Source organism: Phyllobates terribilis, unplaced genomic scaffold (assembly GCF_046119375.1).
Source record: "Phyllobates terribilis strain yellow unplaced genomic scaffold, ASM4611937v1 Scaffold_1__5_contigs__length_1240528914, whole genome shotgun sequence".
In the NCBI taxonomy this organism is placed as follows: domain Eukaryota; kingdom Metazoa; phylum Chordata; class Amphibia; order Anura; family Dendrobatidae; genus Phyllobates; species Phyllobates terribilis.
The window spans coordinates 794,826,962-794,844,186 of record NW_027362761.1 but is presented as its reverse complement, the minus strand read 5'-3'; positions in this window follow the sequence as shown (position 1 = coordinate 794,844,186).

Sequence of the window (17,225 nt, the reverse complement as noted above, 5' to 3'; positions counted from 1 at the left end):
AGGAGATCAATGACGAGATTATTCATTTTCTCGCACAGCCCGTTGGTTTGCGGGTGGTAAGGCGTTGTCTGGATCTTCCTACAGCCGTAGAGGTCACAGAACTCCTGGAATACTTCAGCCTCAAACGCTGGACCTTGATCTGTCAAGACCTGTTCCGGATACCCGTGTGGACGGCAGAAGTGTTGCTGGAAGGCTCTGGCCGCTGTTTGGGCTGTCAGGTCTTTAACCGGGACCACCTCCAAGAACCGGGAGTAATGGTCCACAATCATGAGGGCATAGATGTAGCCGGACCGACTTGGAGCCAACTTCACATGGTCCAGAGCTACTAGCTCAAGAGGCTGCCTGGTGACGATGGGCCTCAAGGGTGTCTTCTGGCTGGCACGGTCCTTCCTTCTGAGGTGGCATGGGCCGCAGTCCCTGCTCCACTTCTCTATGGCCCCTCTCATACCGATCCAGTAGAACCGCTCTCTCAGTAGGAACTCCAGTTTCTTCCACCCGAAGTGTCCCACTCTGTCATGGTAGGCCTCCAGGACCATCGCTGCATCTCGCCTTGGGACCACTATCTGCCAGGTCAGCTCGTGCGTCCGGTGGTTGACAAGCCTTCTGCACAGCTTACCCTCATAGAGGAATAGCCTGCTTTTCTCCTTCCATATCTGCTTGGCTTCCTCTGGAGCGTCCGGGCCAGGGCTAGCGTCTGCCTGGGTTAACAGGTCTTTCACCAGGCGTATTGCAGGGTCACTATCTTGCGTTTCAGCCCAGCCGTGGTGGGGTAAGGGGTTGAACATGACTGTGGTTAGGTCTTTGTCTCTTACCTGGTGAGAATACTGAGTGGCCCCATACCGGTGGAACGCAGGGAGCTCTACTTCCTCCAGCTCTTCCGAGTCTTCCTCTCCTTCAGGTAGGTGGGGCATTCTTGATAGAGCGTCTGCGTTGGCTTTGGTTCTGCCTGCCGGTATTTGATGGTGAAGTCATAATTGGATAGCTGGGCCATCCACCGCTGTTCTAGGGCACCTAGTTTTGCATTGTCCAGGTGTGTCAGCGGGTTGTTGTCCGTGTACACAGTGAACTTTGCAGAGGCCAGGTAGTGCTTAAACCATTCTGTGACGGCCCACACCACTGCCAAGAATTCTAGCTTGAAGGAGCTGTAATTATCCGGGTTTCTTTCAGTGGGCCTCAGCTTCCGGCTGGCATACGCGATCACCCTTTCTCTGCCCTGTTGGTTTTGTGTTAGTACGGCTCCCAGCCCCACATTACTGGCGTCTGTGTGGAGAATAAAAGGCTGGCCATAATCAGGGTAGGCCAGGATCTCATCCCCCGTGAGGGCCATCTTCAACTGGTGGAAGGACTCCTCTTCCGGCTTGTCCCACTTGAAGGGTGGCTTTTGGCTTCTGTTCTTGGATTGACCTATCAGGAGGTCCTGCATTGGAGCTGCCATCTTTGTGAACGAGGGGATTAACCTTCGGTAGTAGCCCACCAACCCGAGGAATTGCCTCACTTCTTTGATGTTAGAGGGGCTTGGCCAGCTCTAGATGGCTGTAACTTTGTCGGGGTCGGGTGCTACTCCTTCTGCACTCACCACGTGTCCTAGGTACTGGACCTCCGGTTTCAACAGGTGACACTTTGAGGGTTTCACCTTCAGGCCATAGCCTGCCAGGGCTTCGAACACCTCGGCCAGGTTCTTTAGATGTTCCTCGTAAGTCTTCGAATAGACAATCACATCATCCAGGTAAAGTAGGACCGTCTCGAAGTTTCGGTGCCCTAGACAGCATTCCATCAGCCTCTGGAAGGTCCTTGGTGCGTTGCAGAGCCCGAAGGGCATACAGTTAAATTCACTCAATCCCATCGGGGTGGTGAAGGCGGTTTTCTCCTTGTCAGCCTCTGCCACAGGAACCTGCCAGTACCCGCTAGTAAGGTCCAAAGTAGAGAAGAAATTAGCTGATTTTAGTGCGGCTAAAGACTCCACTACCCTAGGTAATGGGTACGCATCTTTATGGGTGATACGATTGATTCGTCTATAGTCCACACACATTCTCATGGTACCGTCTTTTTTTTTTACCAGAACCAAGGGGGCTGCCCAGGGGCTACAGCTATATCTAATGACCCCAGCTTCTTTCATTTCTCTCAGCATGCCCTTTGCATTCTGATAATGTGCAGGGGGTACAGGTCTGTGCCTCTCTTTTATTGGTGGGTGGCTCCCCGTGGGGATGTGGTGTTCCACTCCCTTTACTCGGCCGAAGTCTAGCGGGTGCTTATTAAAAATTCTCTCATACTCCTGAACCACCTTGTAGACTCCTTGTTTTTGGTGCGAGGGAGTGGAGTCAGCACCCACGTGGAGTTTCTGGCACCAGTCCTCCTTGTGTTTCTGGGACCCATTATCATCCACCTGGGGAGATGGAGGCAAGGGTTCAACGACCCTGATAGCATTGTGTTCGACGGCAAACAATTTGGCTAGTGTAGCGTACCGGGGCAAGTGTACTTCCCTTTCCCCGATGTTTAAGATCCGGACGGGCACCCTTCCATGGCGGACATCAACCACCCCCCTGGCTGTCAAAATGGTGGGCCTGCTGTCTGAGTACACGGGTTCTACCATGGCTTGGTAGTCTCTCCCTCTTAACCCGATTGCAGTCCGACACCAGATCATCATTTCACTTTTGGGAGGCATGGCAATGGGGAACGGGTCGCTCATCCTCACTCTACCGATCTCACCACCAGACAGTTCTACCTGTTGCTGTCTCATCAGGGCTCTTATCTCTTTCTGGAGGACCCTCTGTTGGCTTGGGCTCGCATTCATCGTCACCTGCTGCAAAATCACAATTACTTCTGAAAGACAGTTTTCAATCACATTAGTACCCAAGGTTATTTTAGGGTGACTTTCACGACGGTCAATGTCCACAATGATCACTCCCTGTGCTGGCAGTTCAACCTTACCAATCTTGATAGTCATCTCTCTGAACCCCACCTGCGGCATGGGCTGACCATTGCTGGCGAAGATGCTCAAGTCACTGTCTGGGTAACGAGTTATATCAGTGTCACTCCAGTACTGCTTGAAAAGTACATAGGGGATGGTAGTCACTTGAGACCCGGTGTCCAGTAGGGCACTCATGGGGATACCGTCCAGCACTACGGGAAAGACAGGGCGTCCCCCCACGTACTTATCACGCCAATTAGACGGGCCTGATGAACTTATGCCTGGGGGTTGGCCCTCTGCCCCAGGTCGCACCCATTTAAAGTACAGTACCTTGCTATGTGTCCTGGCTGACTGCAACGGCAGCAAATCGGCTGTCCATCCTCAGTGTAACGGTCGGCGGGCCTCCCTCTGAACGACGGGATCCTCCTCTGTCAACGCCACGGGACATCCTCCGGACTGGAAACCAGCTTGATTGGTCTTGACGGTTCCACCTGCAACGACTGTACGGTCCTGGTCAATGCAGCCACACTCTTTGTTAGCTCTTGGACCTGATGGTGCAGGGTTGCAGGCTGGGATGGATTTAGGGCCTGTGCATCAGCCCCCATAAGGTCTGCGGGGTAGGGCGCCGCCCCCTGGTGGTAAGTGTTGGCAGGGCGCCGGGAAGCTACAGCGCCACTTGGTGCGGGTTCTCGGAGCACCCGGATGGCTCTATCCTTGAACTGCGCAAAAGTCAAATCGGGGTTCTGTAGGGCCATGAGGCGCAGCTGGGTTCTGTAGGCGCTGGACAGCAGACCTTCTATGAACTGGTCAGTCAACAGTTTATCGGTGTCCTGCACGCTGCCAGGGTCAGCTTGTTTAATTACTCCCAGAGCTTCTTGCAGGTTCAAGGCATAGTCTCTGATACTATCTTGGGCTCGCTGCTTACAGCCATAGAACCGCATTTTGATTTCTGCTGAGGTACGGGTATCAAAGGTACTCCGCAGCCGGGTCAGAATGTCCTTTACAGTCCTTTTCTCCTCATCTGACCATGATTTCACTTCCCGCTGGGCTGCACCGGTTAGCTGCCCCGTCAGAATGCTCACTTTCTGTTCTTCTGTCAGGGGATAAACTTTAAATAAACTGTGCAGTCTTTCCTTAAAGTCAGTTAATGTATGGGATTCCCCCGAGTATTGGGGCAGCCAGGCTGCTCCGGGGATGTAGGGCATGGAGAACGGCATCACCGCTGCTGCCGCCACGCTGGTGGTAGAAGGTTCCTCCGCGTCCGTCTTCTTCCTCCCCCCTAGTTAAGCGTGGCCTACCTTCTGTTGATCCTCTTCCATAGGCCACGGCTCCGCTGGTGCTGCTCCGGGCGAGGACCTTGTGTCGCGTCCTGGTGACGTCAGTGTCGCTCTCGCTCCTTCCAGGACCTTGCGCAGCGTCAGTGCGTAGGGCGAGGCTTCAGGTCTCGCGCTTTTTGGACTTCCATGCCCCTCTTCTTCCTGCGCGGCGTCCCGAAGATGGCATCTGATGGCGGGAAAACGGCTGAAGATGGCGGGAAAACGGCTGAAGATGGCGGGAAACGACTGAAGATGGCGGGAAATCTCTTTTTAAGGTATGTGTACAGTCTTTTTCAGGCACGCAATACCCGTTTGTGGCGGGTTGGTCACAATCCTGCCTACTACGCCAAAGCTGACTCGCCCCCTGGGCCGTGGGGCACCCGGAACCGGGCTTCAGTGCAATGTTGGGGGTAGTAGTGGCGACCCGATCCCGTGGCTCAGGGTGGTCAGACAAAATGCTGTGGCAGTCTATTTGTAAGGTTTTGAATGTCCGACTATGCCACCCGTGGATTACGGTCAGGGATGACTGCCGCTGCAAGGCAGACCGCTGAGGCTGATGTTGGTATGCAGCACAGGGATAGGATAACTCCCCACGGGAAGAGTGTAGCCTCAGGGCAGTGTAATAGGATGCTGGGGGTGATGGTGCAGGCCGCAATAATAAGGGTTCAGATTCTGCTTCAAACAGTCCAGGGTCTTTATTGTAGTTAGTACTAATGACCCAACAGGAGTACAGGGTAGGAATGGGCAAGGGTGTTAGAGAGCATTCGGGCGAGCCCCACTGGTCAGGGTGAGTGGGTAGGCCTACCGTTCTCTCTCTGCCCTTCTCCGTGCTGTACCAGTCCCTCTGTGTGGCGGAGCCTCCAGGCTTCTTATGCCAAGGAACGTGAAATCCCTTGCGGGTTGGTTCTCTGCTGCAGGGCTTGCAACCCTGACAGCCTCGGACCCCAGTGTCCGGTTGTGTAGTTCTTTCTCAGCCAGGACCGGCTCTCGTCACCTCTGTACCTGACTCACTGCTGCTCCTCTGCCTCCCGGACTCCTCAGCTGCTGCTGACCTGTCCCTTTCTTCTGGGAACCCTTCTGGAAGCTTCAGAAGTGGGTCCTGGTCTCTTTAACCCTGCCCTCAGTTCAGGCTTTTATAGGGGCAGCCTGCTCCCCCTACTCGCCTGGGACAGGAGGTGCTGCGAGCTAATGGTCCCTGACCAGGGAACCTCCCTCCTGCTCTCAGACACAGCCTTTAATATTTGTGGCATCCAGGCCTGGGGTGACACAATGACACTTGGATCTGTATGACACATCTATTCACATACGTACAACCCCTGGCAAAAATTATGAAATCACCGGGCTCGGAGGATGTTCATTCAGTTGTTTAATGTTGTTAAATAAAAGTAGATCACTGACATGGCACAAAACTAAAGTCATTTCAAATGGAAACTCTAGGGCTTTAAGAAACACTAAAAGAAATCAAGATTAAAAATATAGTACTCAGTAAGGGTAATTTTTTTCAGACCAAGCAGAGGGAAAAAATTATGGAATCACTCAATTCTGAGGAAAAAAAATATGGAATCATGAAAAAAAAAACACACAAATTAACACTCCAATACATCACTAGTATTTTGTTACACCACCTCTGGCTTTAATAACAGCTTGCAGTCTCTGAGGCATGGACTTAATGAGTGACAAACAGTACTCTTCATCAATCTGGCTCCAACTTTCTCTGATTGCTGTTGCTAGATCAGCTTTGCAGGTTGGAGCCTTGTCATGGACCATTTTCTTCAACTTCCACCAAAGATTTTCAATTGGATTGAGATCTGGACTATTTGCAGGCCATGACATTGACCTTATGTGTCTTCTTTCAAGGAATGTTTTCACAGTTTTTGCTCTATGGCAGGATGCATTATCATCTTGAAAAATGAAGTCATCATCCCCAAACATCCTTTCAATTGATGGGATAAGAAAACTGCCCAAAATATCAATGTAAACTTGGGCATTTATTGAAGATGTAATGACAGCCATCTCCCCAGTGCCTTTACCTGACATGCAGCCCCATATCATCAATGACTGGAAATTTGCATGTTCTCTTCATGCAGTCATCTTTATAAATCTCATTGGAACGGCACCAAACAAAAGTTCCAGCATCATCACCTTGCCCAAAGCAGATTCGCGATTCATCACTGAATATGACTTTCATCCTCCAGTCATCCACAGTCCACGATTGCTTTTCCTTAGCCCATTGTAACCTTGTTTTTTTCTGTTTAGGTGTTAATGATGACTTATGTTTAGCTTTTCTGTATGTAAATCCCATTTCCTTTAGGCAGTTTCTTACAGTTCGGTCACAGACATTGACTACAGTTTCCTCCCATTCGTTCCTCAATTTTTCTGTTGTGCATTTCCTGTTTTGGAGACATATTGCTTTAAGTTTCCGGTCTTGACACTTTGATGTCGTCCTTGGTCTACCAGTATGTTTGCCTTTAACAACCTTCCCATGTTGTTTGTATTTGGTCCAGATTTTAGACACAGTTGACTGTGAACAACCAACATCTTTTGCAACATTGCTTGATGATTTACCTTCTTTTAAGAGTTTGATAATCCTCTCCTTTGTTTCAATTGACATCTCTCGTGTTGGAGCCATGATTCATGTCAGTCCACTTGGTGCAACAGCTCTCCAAGGTGTGATCACTCCTTTTTAGATGCAGACTAATGAGCAGATCTAATTTGATGCAGTTGTTAGTTTTGGAAATGAAAATTTACAGGGTGATTCCATAATTTTTTCCTCAGAATTGAGTGATTCCATAATTTTTTCCCTCTGCATGGGTCTGAAAAAAATTACCCTTAGTGAGTACCACATTTTTATCTTGATTTCTTTTAGTGTTTTTTAACCCTCCGTCACATACAATATCGGTTCTAACGAGTTCACATACAATGTTACTGTCAGGCGCAGGCTAGAAAAATACCTATAATATCTAATGTTTGCAATTTCAGTGCTCTAAAAGTGATCAGTGACCTTCATAGGGATGTAATAAAAGAGACTACACATAATCAGGTGCAAAAAAAACCCATTTACTTAACATAAAACTAATAACTCTGAAATACAAACATTTCAAAACTCCCGCCAAATAGTCCCCAGTTTGACTCTGTGAAAAAACTCTACAAAGAAAATTTATGGAAACAAACTTAATTTTAAGGTACCTTAAGTACTATTAAATACATATTCAATCAGAATTAGATCCTGAAGTTTCCCCAGAAAAATTACACTTGCAGAGCAAAGAGCAAGAATTACACATCATTTTTGCATGTGTCAGGCAGATTGCATTATGACATTTGTGACATTCATAATTAGAAAGCCTTCTGATTCCGCTTTCCGTGGTGCAGGTGGTGCATATCCTTTTTTTGGGAGGTGGTGCAGGTGGTGAATTTTCACTATCATCTTCTGGGCGGAATCTTTTGAGCTGAACTTGAAGGCGAGAGGGGATACCAATTGTTTTCATACTTCTCCTGCGTAGCTCTCCAAGCACTAGTTCATGGGCAAATTTTTCCAGATAGAATCGTCTACGGAGTGGTTCAAGCTTGTTTTCAAGGTAAATGACTTATGAATTTATACCACCCAAATTCAACATAGCAAAAAATATGACCATTGGCCAGCGTTTGGTGTTTCTGCTGACGTTGAAAGTTGAGCACATCTGATCAGCTGTATCAACACCCCCTTTGGTTGCATTATAAAATGTAATTATCTCTGTTTTTTTTGTGCCTCAGTCCCAGGATCGATGGCATCATCATCATGAAGTGTTGATAGAAGAAGTACAATTTTTTTTGCTTGTGGTACATAGGAAACCAAAACCTTTCCATTATGGAATGCAAACATACTGCTGTACTGTTGTCTCCCTTTCACACTTACAAACTGTGTAGGCAATTCTTTTTTATTTTTTCTTACAGTTCCGACATATGAAAGTGACGCGCCCCTGGGCCTGTGTCGCGCTGCGTTGCGCACGCGGGAGCTTACCCGGAGCCGGATCTTTTGAGGGTTGTAGTCTCGTGGCGGTGATCCGGTCCGTGCCCAGGGAGTCAGACTAAGTGGCGCTGTATTAGCGGTAGATGTTGTACGACTACGCCACCCGTTGAATGCAGCGAAGGAGCTGCCGCTGCAGGGCAGACCGCTGAGGCCGGTGGTAGGATTGTGCAGCATGATAGTATCACCCCCAACGGGAGGGGTATGGCCTCAGGGCAGCCGACGTGGATGATGGGGGTAGCAGGAACCACTCGGAGACGGTACGGTGTAGTTCAGGGTCTTTACTGGTGACAAAGATAGACCCTCCCGGAGTACTGGCTAGCGATTGGGGCCTGGTCAGTCCTTGAGCAGATGGGATCTCCCCTGGCCAGGCGGAGTTGTAGGCCTCCCAAACTAACTGTACTCTTCTGGCTACCTTGCTAGAGGCGGGTATAAGTAGCCCACGTCCCTGAGTGTACCGTGTGGTGCTCACCCGTATGGCCGGTGACTCGGGGCCTTCTAGTAGCTTCCGCTCCACGACGGCGGTGCTGGTCCCACGCGTGTGACCGTGCCTTCGGGTTTCTTGGCCAGAGGACCTGAAATCCCCTGCCGGTCGGTTTCTGCTGCTGGATAGGAGTTAGTCCCCACAGCCTCGGACTCCGGGTCCGGTGATAGCTTCTCAGTCAGGGCGAGCTCTGCAGCTGCCAGACCCTGACTCCTTGTAACACTGCTCCCACAGAGCTCCTGTTGTTTCTTCCCATAGCTGCTTCTCTTCTCTGTCTCTACTTCTGGCATGGCCCAGGAGCTGGGCCCAGCCGGAGCCACAGCTCCCTGTCAGCCCTCCTGGCTGAACTCTCCCTCTGAACTCCCTAACCCTGCCTCAGCCCCAGGTTTATATAGGGGAAGTTCTTCCCCTCCCAGGACTGGGCAGGAGGTGTGGCATGCATAGGATTCCTGACCAAGAGACCTCCCACCTGCTCTCAGACATAACATTGCTGTTACTGTGGAAACCAGACCCCTGGGGTGCCACATTCCCCCCTAGTGAAATTTAGTACTCCGGGACTAAACATATTTTTAGAAAAACATAACAAGGTATAAACAATAATAATACAATAAGAAAAACACATAAAGATGGTTACGGCGTGTCCGCAACCGGGTGCAGTCTTTGAAGAAAAGCAAGGTGTCCATTTCACCAAAACAGGGAGACGTAACCAGGTAGGGGTCTGTCCTGCCCCGAGTCCTTAACAGTCTTTAGTCCATTCCTAGGTTACGCGCCAACCATGTACAAGGATTCCCGGTAAATCCACCAAAGACTCCCATAAATTACTAGAAACACATAATTATTTACAGGATATGGCCGCTCTCAGTCCTCGGCCAGTGGGGATAAGGAATGGCTGCTCACAGTCCTCAGCCTGGTTTAAGATAGGGGCACATGGGGAACAATTCACTAATCCCAACGGGGACCATATTTTAATTAGCAGCAGTCCTTGTACCCTTACGGGTAACTATTTACAGCTCTTTATTCACGCTACTTCCCTTCAGTAGCTATGTCCTCTTTGTGCTCCCTCCTGAGGGTAGTCCTCAGACCCGACCGGGTCCTCTTGGCTTTCCTCGTATTGGTAGTACTGCAGCTCCTCCTCGGTTAGCTGGGTTAGTATCTCTGCGACAGTCCTCCTCCCAGGTGGCCAGGACTTTACCTCCCTTTGGGCTGCCCCGGTTAATTGGGCCACCAGGATGCTCACTTTTTGCTCTTCTGTGAGGGGGTACACCTGGAAGAGGCTATCCAGCTTTTCACTAAAGTCATTCAGGGTATGTGACTCCCCTGAGTATTGGGGTAGCCAGGCTGCTCCCGGGATATAGGGCATGGTAAAAGGCATGACTGCAGCAGCGCTGGCGCTGGCGGGGGTTGAGGCAGTGAAGCTCTCCTCCGTATCCGACATCTTCCTCCCCCCTAGTGGACCGTGGCCTACCTTGCGATGATCCTCTTCTGTAGGCCGCGGCTCCGCAGTGGATCGTCAGGGTCGAGGACCTTCCGTCGCGCTCCTGTGACGTCGGCGTCTGCTGGGCTCCTTCCAGGACCTTACGCAACGTCCGGACGTGAGGCGGGGCTTCAGTTCTCGCATGCTTTTGGAGTCCACGCCCCTCTTCTTCCCGCGCGGCGTCTTCAAGATGGCGTCCAACAGCGGGAAAACTCCACGGAAGGCGGGAAGAAGGCTGAAAATGGCGCCGGATGGCGGGAATCTTCACCGATGGCGGGAGGAAGGCTGAAGATGGTGCCGGATGGCGGGAATCTTCACCACTGGTAAGTTTGAACAGTCTTTTCAGGCACGCAGTACCCGGTGGTTGCGGGCACGAAATCCTGCCGACTACCCCAAAAGTTGACGCGCCCCTGGGCCTGTGTCGCGCTGCGTTGCGCACGCGGGAGCTTACCCGGAGCCGGATCTTTTGAGGGTTGTAGTCTCGTGGCGGTGATCCGGTCCGTGCCCAGGGAGTCAGACTAAGTGGCGCTGTATTAGCGGTAGATGTTGTACGACTACGCCACCCGTTGAATGCAGCGAAGGAGCTGCCGCTGCAGGGCAGACCGCTGAGGCCGGTGGTAGGATTGTGCAGCGTGATAGTATCACCCCCAACGGGAGGGGTATGGCCTCAGGGCAGCCGACGTGGATGATGGGGGTAGCAGGAACCACTCGGAGACGGTACGGTGTAGTTCAGGGTCTTTACTGGTGACAAAGATAGACCCTCCCGGAGTACTGGCTAGCGATTGGGGCCTGGTCAGTCCTTGAGCAGATGGGATCTCCCCTGGCCAGGCGGAGTTGTAGGCCTCCCAAACTAACTGTACTCTTCTGGCTACCTTGCTAGAGGCGGGTATAAGTAGCCCACGTCCCTGAGTGTACCGTGTGGTGCTCACCCGTATGGCCGGTGACTCGGGTCCTTCTAGTAGCTTCCGCTCCACGACGGCGGTGCTGGTCCCACGCGTGTGACTGTGCCTTCGGGTTTCTTGGCCAGAGGACCTGAAATCCCCTGCCGGTCGGTTTCTGCTGCTGGATAGGAGTTAGTCCCCACAGCCTCGGACTCCGGGTCCGGTGATAGCTTCTCAGTCAGGGCGAGCTCTGCAGCTGCCAGCCCCTGACTCCTTGTAACACTGCTCCCACAGAGCTCCTGTTGTTTCTTCCCATAGCTGCTTCTCTTCTCTGTCTCTACTTCTGGCATGGCCCAGGAGCTGGGCCCAGCCGGAGCCACAGCTCCCTGTCAGCCCTCCTGGCTGAACTCTCCCTCTGAACTCCCTAACCCTGCCTCAGCCCCAGGTTTATATAGGGGAAGTTCTTCCCCTCCCAGGACTGGGCAGGAGGTGTGGCATGCATAGGATTCCTGACCAAGAGACCTCCCACCTGCTCTCAGACATAACATTGCTGTTACTGTGGAAACCAGACCCCTGGGGTGCCACAAAAGCTTCTGCATTTTCAGATAATCAATCAGATCACAATTTGAAAACCAATTGTCAGCTGTTATATTGCGACTCGATCCAAATAAGGGCTCAGCCAGTCTTTTTACAACATCAATGGGTTTGTTGCTGACACAGTAAGGACCTTCTGGTTGTTTTCCTGCATAAACTTCCAGGTTGTAAGTGTAGGTCTTACTGGCATCCACAAGGGCATACATTTTTATTCCATATTTGTTAGGCTTTGATGGAATATATTGACGAAAGGCACATTTACCACGAAAACCAGGGAGCATTTCGTCAATAGTGAGATTCTCCCCAGGGCAATAGCTTTTTTTACAGTTTTCAACAAATTTTGGGAATATATCACGAATTGGAGCAAGTCGGTCATGTGTTTTACGTTCGGTTTGGGTAGTTCTGTCGTCAAACCAAAGGCAACGAATTAGAAGCTTGAATCTGTTTATGGACATACCAAGGCCAAATTTTTCAACTCCATCCCCATCTTTACTCCAAAGTTCCTCCAAACTTTGTCTATTTGCCCTATAAGCTCCTGCAAGGTATAATAATCCAAAAAAAGCACGCAGTTCTATTTCATCTGTGGCCTTGATGGTTCTGTTGCAGATGAACTTGTCCTTTATAATGTCTATATATTGGTTGGTATATGTGACAATAGAGTCCAGAATGTCATCTGTGAATAAACTATTCCAGCATTCAACTGCAGTTTTTGCATTACTTGCAGTTCCTATAACTGCAGGAAGGTGAGTAATAATGTTTTGAGGTTCCCTACGTTATTTCTGGAGTGGCTTCTTGTTCCATTGGTTTTTTTTTATCTTTTCCCATATAATAAGATTCTACATCTTCATCCTCATCACTGTCACCATCTTGCTCTGTTTCAGAATCCACTTCACATACTTCCACCTCATCATGAGAATCAATCTCACTTTCCTCTCCTAAGTCCTCATTCTGTGTGGGGTCTGCATCATCTAACAGCATGTTTGTTAGTTCCTCAACATCAAGGTTTTTTGATAAATTGTACATTTTCCTCTCCATTTCAGCAGATAATCTGAAGCAAGAGAAGGAATATGTGTTAGGGAACTACTGTATATGCCTGAGCAGCACACTTTCTTTTTTAATCGGCCTTATTTCTATGAAATATCCTCACACTTTGTGTTATACATTCATAAAACAAGCTAAATAAACAATTGTGATGAATAAAAACATAAAATACCAACCTTATTGAGTGTGACGTGTTCACATACAATGAGCCTGAGAGATTAGCGCAGTTATATCTGTCCTCCTGAAGCTCTGCAATCCAACTGTGGTATGAGGTTTCACAGAGCTGCTAGAGACAGGAGACTACCTGGAGGGAGGGGATTTCCTCACAATCTGGTGAGGAAGGAGAAATGAAAGTAAAAGAGATGTGCCTGTCAGGCCTATTGTATGTGACGGAGGGTTAAAGCCCTAAAGTTGCCATTTGAAATGACTTTAGTTTTGTGCCATGTCAGTGATCTGCTTTTTTTAAACAACATTAAACAACTGAATGAACATCCTCCGAGCCCGGTGATTCCATAATTTTTGCCAGGGGTTTTAGGCTCATAGTTGCCTTAAAAATCCCCTTTTTCTCACAATAGACGGGCTTCACACTTTTAGCTACGTGCTTCACTGTGTTCACATAGGCAGTGTATAATTCTTTACCTTAACATTTGCTAGTGTCTTTATACCTAATTGGGAAAATATTTATTGCACCATGCACTTTATATTATGCACTATATGACCCGTTAGCCCTATGATTAACTCTGTAATTTGAGATCGGTGTCTCTTTGTGATTCTATACCAGATAATCCCCGGATGTCTGTTGTTCTTGGGCATTGTTTTCCTAATTGTACCTTTTTGGTGTTTTAATTTTTTTCTTTAATAAAATGAAAAATCTTATTATATTATATTGACTATGTGTCATATTCATAGGTTTGTTTAGTTTGGTGGACACAGAGTCACTAATTACTCTCTATTGTTGGACTGATATTCTGAGAGCTGTAACATTTTTATTTTTTGGCAAACAGAGCTATATGAAGGCTTAATTTTTGCTTGATGAGTTGGAAAAATTTTTTCCATCATTTTGGGGCAAATAATGTTTTTTTGATCACTTTTTATTTAGATTTTTTAGACTCAGAATTAACAAAAACAAGCAATTCAACTAATGTTTTTTTTTTTTTGCGCTGTTCACCATGTGGTAAAAGTGATAAATGCAATTCATTCTTTGGATCGATGCGCTTACAGCGATATCAGGATTTGTTTTTGCATTGCCATATTCTGAGAGCTGTAACTTTTTTATTTTTTTGCTGAATGAGTCATATTAGGGCTTGTTCTTTGTGGGACAGTTTGGTGTTTTCATTCATACCATTTGTTTCACCCAATTTTTTCATCACTTTTCATTGAATATTTTGTGTGTTAGGTGTCAGTCTGTTGCTGGATTCAAAATTGGTCGAGAGCCTTCGGTGGTCTCCCATTTTGATCCAGCCAGGGCTGATGCTGCTCAGCATCATCATCAGCCCCAACACCTAGCTGGTCCACAAGATGTACAAATTGTCTCCAGGGTATTTGTGCCTATCAATGTTAAGCATAGGTTGCGGAGGGAGACAGGGCTTTTGGAGTCTAAGTCCAGGATTCGCCGCACTGAGCATGCCCGTGACCTGGCGGATCATGATTGGTGGTTTGGCACCCACCTGACCCGGTGACCTGGCACCGCCTGATTTGTCCAAGGGTGGCGTCACCAATGGCGCGTCGGTGGGCAGGGCTTAGTCTTTAAAAGGCCTGCCCACAAACATGGCGGCGCGCTCAGATCATTGAGCAAATGTAGCTGTGTGTGGACTACTGTGCTCCAAGTAGTGAAAGTAGGCAGGTAGCCTCGTCTAGCAGTCTGGCTCTGCCAAAGGGGTCGCCTAACACCCCGAGCAGCCTGAAGACATCCTATTCACGGCTATCACCTGTCTGCCACGTGGAGTAGTACTCTTCAGTCCGGTATCACGCCGGCTGGAGGCACGTGTACCCGTCGGCGTAGTCACACACGCATCCTAGCACCGCCAGTGTAGTCCCTGTGCAGTAACAGGGCTACAAATAGTTTCCCGGTCGCACATCTCCCGTGCTGTTAACGGAGATAGAGCGAACGGCTATACCCATTCCTGTGTGCAGTAACACGGAAGGGTTTATCATTTAAGTTGGTTGCTTTACTTTCCACCCGGAAAGTGTTCGGCATCAGTCCTCCAGGCTGCATCGCGGACCACGGGGTCGGTTGCGTTCCATTATAATAAAGTTGTCTGCAACCGCCCTCCTAACAGTTAGAATGATGAAAAAAGCGTCATTTTTGGCGCATTTTTAATTTTTTTATGATGTTTGCCAAATGGAACAAATAATGCGTCAGTTTTACAGATTGGGTCATTCCAGACGCGGCGATACCAATTATGTGTACTTTTTTGTTTATTTTTGTTTTAACACAAACACGTTTTTAGCAGCAAAATGAGCTTTTCGTCATTTATGTGCACATTATTTTTTTTGTACTTTTTTACACATTTTATTTAACTTTTTTCACTTTTTCACTTATTCCCACTGGGGGACATGTATATTCTTCCCTTTGATTGCTGGTCTCATGCATTGCAGTATTCATGTACTGCAGTGGCTGAGACTTGTCAGTGTCTCACTGATGCAACCTGTAAGACACGGCTTATAGCAGGATCCTATAAACCTCCATACCCTGGGGTAATCAGATGACGTCAGGGTACAATGGCAATGATTAGCACCCTCAATTACGAGCGCCGATGGGGACGACCCTGCCATTGGGTGTCTTTTAACCTCCTTTTAACCACTTAGATACCACTGCTGCAATCGACAGCTGTGCTTAAGGGGTTAATCGGCTCTGATCGGTTCCAAAACCAGCCGGGCTGGATACTGCAGTGTGTCTGCTGTCATGTACAGCTGTCATTTGCTGGAATTTTGCCCACAGTGGGGCGCTATTCACTTATTCCTGACTGCCATTTTAAAACAGTGATCAGGAATAAGTCCCCTTAACGGCCACCGCTTTAAGGCATATTGGAGGTCGCTAGGGGTTTAAAGGGGTCACTTGTTGTAGTTTCTTCTGTTTTGGCACCTCAGAAGCCCTGCAATCTAATCAAGATAAATTTACCAAAATAAAAGTGAAATAGCACTCCCTCCCTTCTAAGCCCTTCCATGTAGTAGTTTGCAACCACACATGTACTTTTACCATATTTAGAAAAAATTGCAGTGTACATTTTTTCCAATTATACTTTGTGAAGATGAAAAATTTTGGGTTATATTAACATCTTAGTAAAAAAAAAATATTTTTTCATTCCACTTAATTCCTTAATTCCTGTGATGCACCTGAAGAGTTAAACTTCTTGAATACTGGTTTGAATAACTGAAGAGTGCAGTTTTTAAAATTCGGTCTTGTCTGGCGGATTTATGACATATAGGTCCCTCGATATAAATTCAAAAGTGAAAAAGTGGTCCAAAACAAACAGGTTTTGTAAATTTCATTGAAAAAAATATAAAAATTGCTGCTAAACTTCAAATCTTTCTAACACCCTAACTAAAAAAAAAGTAATTTCAAAATTGATACTGGAATAAAGTAGACACGAGGTAAATGTTTCCTTTTGCTAACTATTTTATGTTGTGTCGTATGTGTTTTAAGGCCAGAAAAATTCTAATTTTTAAAATTTTAATTTTTTTAACATTTTTGCCACATTTCCAATATTTTCATAAATAGATGCAAGTTTAATCGACCTACATTTACCACTATCATAAAGTACAATTTGCTGCAAATAAACTTTCTCAGAGTCACTGGGATATGTACAAAAATTCCAGAGCAATTACCACATAAATTGACATATTACATTTGAAAAATTTCTCCTGCTCAGAAAGGTGAAAACTGACTTTGCCAGGAACGGGTTAAAAATATTTTGCCATCCTGTTAGTGGGTACCAATCAACTTGGAAAACCCCTTCAAACTCTTGTGTTCCTGACCAGTTAGTAAGTACTTCATCTATCAGTTCTTTTGTTAGACTGAAATATTCTTAAGAGAATAGCTTTTTCAAAAAATAAATTTTAATTTAATTTCACCATTTATGCTCACATTATTTTTCCAAGGTCTTTGCCACATTGTTCAGAGAAGTTAGAATAAACATCTTGCCCCAAGATACAGAGTGAATCTTTGAGATTCTTGAATGACATATAGTCAATCAGCAGCTAATGTGCGCAAATATGTCGGCACTTCATCTCTCAGGTGGCATTATAGACATCACTTTAGGACAGCTATTAGAAATTGAAGTGAGAAATGAATATAATTTAAAATAAAAAAAATCAATTCTAGTTTCTGCAGTGGTGTATATCAAATGGCCATTTAATTTTTTCTCTGCATACTGTGAATGAAAAAAAAAATAGGAAAGCTTACATAGCTGCTGGGAAGTGGCCTCTATTAACCAATGATCCCCAATGCATTCCTCACTATTAAAATAATAGAACCTAAGCAACATTTTGCAGCTAGACAATTAGAAACTCTGTGGACCCGGA